We start from the raw sequence: 5,038 nt of genomic DNA, 5'->3' as shown, positions 1-5,038 counted from the left end.
TCCGGGAATCTGACGGCAGGAAGCAGCAGCGGCCGTACACATCTGCAGAGACCCTTCCAGAAATGCTGGGCGCACACCGTTGTCACCTGCCCCTCCGGGTCTGGGTGTGTTGTAAGCAGCAGCCTTCTCCTAACATGTCTGCTGTGGGCTCGGTGAGTGGGAGAATTCTCCTCACTCAGCCAAGCTGCAACAATTTAATCCAGAAGAAAGCAGCTTCTACACACACACACACACACACACACACACACACACACACGAGTCATGTTCTGTGCGGTGTTAATTTAGAGACAAAGAATAAAAATGTCTCAACTGTGAAGACAGAGGTTGTTCTCAACTGCAAAGATGATAGAATAAAACCGTGGGAAATTCTGGGCTTAGATTCCTGTTATCGAAACCCTACATATAAATAATGCCATGCAATTTCAAATTTTGTAGGACAAATCATCCAGCTGGACCGACCAAACAATGCAAATCAGATGGGTGGTCTTTGTTTAAGCTCCTCTTGGAGGGAGCATTTCATATGGGCAAAGGCTCACTCAGGTTATGGTCAATGTGAAGTCTGGACTGGGGCTGCCTGGGTCCAATTCCCAGCTTTTCTATCTGTTACCCGTGTGACCTCGGACAAGTTCTTTTACCTCCCTGGGTCTAAGTCTTCTCTGGAATAAAGAGAAGATAAGAACTGTACCTAAACCATATAGCTGGGCCCCTGGTAATGAGATGATGCATGTAAAGGACGTAGAACAATGACCGGGCACATAGTAAATGCTCAATAAATATTCTTTGCCGTTACACTTACTGTCACATATTTACTTCTAGACAATGCCTAGAGATGGCTTTAAAAGAACATATTTCCCTTGTATTCACAGCATAACTGTTTCACTGGAGTGTACACTTTGTATTTTTCTTCTCTATACATATCAAATAGAGACAATAAACATTACATAAAGGTGATTAATTTCTATTCTTATACAAAGGCCTGCCCTTATGATAGCTTACATGGTCAAAGTTTTGTTTCCAAAGTTCCTAAGGGTGTGATTTACTGACACATTTACTGCACTAGATTATTTCCTTTTATTCACATAAGCAGGGGGAAACTTGTTAGACAAGATACAATGGTGTTTCACACAACAGCCAAAATCTTGGAGACAACAATAATGTAAAAGCCTGGTTGTCCTGCTCTGTGTGAAGGGAAGCTTTTATTTCATGCAATTGCTATGTTTCTGTGGATGTGCATGTACCACTGCTGTTCAAATCAACACCGTAATTATTTGTTATAACCAAGTTCTGTGTAATACACAGACTTTGAAGAAATAGTAGTTTATAATTTCAAGCCACTGGGACATAATATCCAAGTCAGGGACATAATCTCCTATGAGACCTGAGAACATTCTAGGAACTTATTATTTACCAAAGAACTCCAATCCATGGTGCATCATGGATGCTGCTTAATCCCAGAGGACGTCCAAGAATACACAATATATGGAGGTAGATGGGAAAAGGACGGACCAGTGATAACAACCCACCTGTCCAGCGTCTCAAAGGTACTACATGATCAAGCAAAGACCTCTAGAACCACTATCTCTACATTCTAGGATTTCTCAAGGGTAAGTGTACTGGAGTTTATCTTTCATTCCCATGGGCTATCAAGGTATACTTGCATACATGCACGCTCAGTCACTCAGTTGTGGCCAACTCTTGGCAACCCCGTGGACTGTAGCCCGCCAGGCTCCTCTGTCCATGGGATTATCACGGGAAGAATCCTGGAGTGGGCTGCCATCAGAAGTGGCAATTAATGAGCCCACGATCATGAGTCCTAGAGCCCATGTTCCACAACAAGAGAAGCCCACACACCACGACTGGAGAGTAACCCCCCTCCTGTAACTAGAGAAAAGCCTGCACAGCAATGAAGACCCAGCACATCCAAAGATATAATAATAATAAAGCATCAATAATTCCACACATGTTAACTGAGTGCTGTGTATGCTACAGACTGTTTGCATTCTCCCCCAAAATTCATATGTTGAAACTTAACCCCCAAAGTGGTGATGGTATTAGGAGGTGGGACCTTTAGTAGGTGATTAGGTCATAAAGGTAAAGCTTGTGAATGGGATCAGTGCTCTTATAAAAAGAACCCAGAGAGCTTTTCATTCCTCCCATTATGCAAGGACACACCGAGAAGATGGCTTCCTGTGAATCAGGGAGCAGACCCACATTAGAGACCAAATCAGTGGGTGCTTTGATCTTAGACTTCTAAGACTTCTTAGGGCTGTGAGTAAAAAAATTCTGTTGTTTATAAGCCACCCATTCTATGGTATTTCATTAGAGGAAACTGAATGGACAAAGGGCTTCCCTGGTGGCTTAGATGGTAAAGAATCTGCCTGCAATGCAGAAGACCCAATCCCTGGGTTGGAAAGAGCCCCTGGAGAGGGGAATGCCTACCCAACTCCAGTATTCTTGCCTGGAGAATTCCATGGACAGAGGAGCCTGATGGTGTTCTAATTACAGACCTGGTTATTTGCAAATCTTCCCTAGGCCTTCCCACCTCTGAGTCTTTGTTCATGTAAAGTTCTCCCTGCAAGTTGCCATCCATCATATTGATGAACTATGTTTTGAACAGAAGAAATATCACCAGATGGTACAGGCAGTGAACCTTAATATAAGTAGACTCACTAGTGGTCACTGTGAACAGATACGATCATGAAAGATGCATGACTTTTAAGTTAGTTCTCTAATGAATAAACCAAGGTAGGAATTAGGTGGGTTCAGTGAATCAGCAGTACATTCCAGGGAACATGTGAGCAGGGCTGAAACACAGTGCATATTCCAGGGACTACGGAAATAGAAGGGAAATAAAATTGAGATGCAGGGCTTGCCTTTAGTAGAGACCTTTGAAACCCTGGATGTCAGGCCAAGACGTTTGGATTTCATCATATGAACAATGTAACACCGTTGTGGGTTCTAATCCAGAGAGTAACATGGTGAATCCGCATTTTAGGAACACCATCTTGCACAAGTGCAAAGGATGGATTAATAGGGGTTAGAACACATTTCCTGTAAATGGCCACATAGTAAACATTTTAGATTTTGTGGAATATACGGTCTCTGTTGTAGCTAATCAATGCAGCCACTCAATGCAGCCACTGCAGTGCAAAAAATAGCTGTAGACAAGCTATAAATAAATGCATGTGTCTGTTCTAATGAGCCTTCCTTGACAAACACAGGTGGTGGACCAGACTTAGCCCATGGGCGTAGTTTCCTGACCTCGGGATGAGAAGATCATTAAAAGTCTTAGGAAGATATCTTACATTGTCAGTGGGACTGTACACAGGAGCAGCCACTATGGAAAAGACTCTGGAGGTTCCTCAAAACACTAAAAATAGAGTTACCTTATGATCCAGTAATCCCCCTCCTGGGCATATATCCAGACGAAACTATAATTTAAAAAGATACATGCACCCCAGTGTTCATAGCAGCACTGTTTACAAAAGTTGAGGTATGAAAACAATCTAAATGTCTACTGATAGATGAATGGATAAAGAAGACGTGGGGTGTGTGTGTATGACTGACGTGACTTAGCAGCAGCACCATATATATACATATCAGATCAGATCACTCCCTCAGTCATGTCTGATTCTTTGCGACCCCATGAATTGCAGCACGCCAGGCCTCCCTGTCCATCACCAACTCCTGGAGTTCACTAAGACTCACGTCCATCGAGTCAGTGATGCCATCCAGCCATCTCATCCTCTGTCGTCCCCTTCTCCTCCTGCCCCCAATCCCTCCCAGCATCAGAGTCTTTTCCAGTGAGTCAATTCTTCGCATGAGGTAGCCAAAGTACTAGAGTTTCAGCTTCAGCATCGTTCCCTCCAAAGAAATCCCAGGGCTGATCTCCTTCAGAATGGACTGGTTGGATCTCCTTGCAGTCCAAGGGACTCTTAAGAGTCTTCTCCAACACCACAGTTCGAATAATGTGGTATTAAATGTTTTTCTGACTTTTGAATCCACAATGTTTAAGCAGGCGACTTGGCTGGGTCATTTATTAGGGAAACCTTTGGTGATGTAGACAATCCAGTGGTTTTCCCTACATATATACATACACACACACACACACATATATATATATATATTGATTTTGGTGTTGACCATCTGGACATCACCAGATGGTCAACACCGAAATCAGATTGATTATATTCTTTGCAGTCAAAGATGGAGAAGCTCTATACAGTCAGCAAAAACAAGACCGGGAGCTGACTGTGGCTCAGACCATGAACTCCTTATTGCCAAATTCAGACTTAAATTGAAGAAAGTAGGGAAAACCACTAGACCATACATGTATGACCTAAATCAAATCCCTTATGATTAAACAGTAGAAGTGAGAAATAGATTTAAGGGACTAGATCTGATAGATAGAGTGCCTGATGAACTATGGAATGAGGTTCATGACACTGTACAGGAGACAGGGATCAAGACCATCCCCATGGAAAAGAAATGCAAAAAAGCAAAATGGCTGTCTGGGGAGGCCTTACAAATAGCTGTGAAAAGAAGAGAAGCGAAAAGCAAAGGGCAAAAGGAAGGATATAAGCATCTGAATGCAGAGTTCCAAAGAATAGCAAGAAGAGATAAGAAAGCCTTCTTCAGTGATCAATGCAAAGAAATAGAGGAAAACAAAAGAATGGGAAAAACTAGAGATCTCTTCAACAAAATCAGAGATAGCAAGGGAACACTTCATGCAAAGATGGGCTCGATAAAGGACAGAAATGGTATGGACCTAACAGAAGCAGAAGATATTAAGAAGAGATGGCAAGAATACATAGAAGAACTGTACAAAAACGATCTTCATGACCAAGATAATCATGATGGTGTGATCACTGACCTAGAGCCAGACATCCAGGAATGTGAAGTCAAGTGGGCCTTAGAAAGCATCACTATGAAGAAAGCTAGTGGAGGTGATGGAATTCCAGTTGAGCTACTTCAAATTCTGAAAGATGATGCTGTGAAAGTGCTGCACTCAATATGCCAGCAAATTTGGAAAACTCAG

The 5,038-nt window shown here is 42.5% G+C and overlaps 1 protein-coding gene across 6 annotated transcripts in view; it reads right to left on the bottom strand.

Moving 5' to 3' along the window:
- LOC104991163 (paralemmin-2) overlaps positions 1 to 5,038 on the bottom strand; it is a 517,429-nt gene that overhangs the window by 294,553 nt on the left and 217,838 nt on the right. The window lies entirely within an intron of this gene.

This window comes from Bison bison, unplaced genomic scaffold (genome assembly GCF_000754665.1).
Source record: "Bison bison bison isolate TAMUID 2011002044 unplaced genomic scaffold, Bison_UMD1.0 scf7180017864183, whole genome shotgun sequence".
In the NCBI taxonomy this organism is placed as follows: Eukaryota; Metazoa; Chordata; class Mammalia; order Artiodactyla; family Bovidae; genus Bison; species Bison bison.
This window is presented reverse-complemented; position numbering and strand designations above follow the sequence as displayed.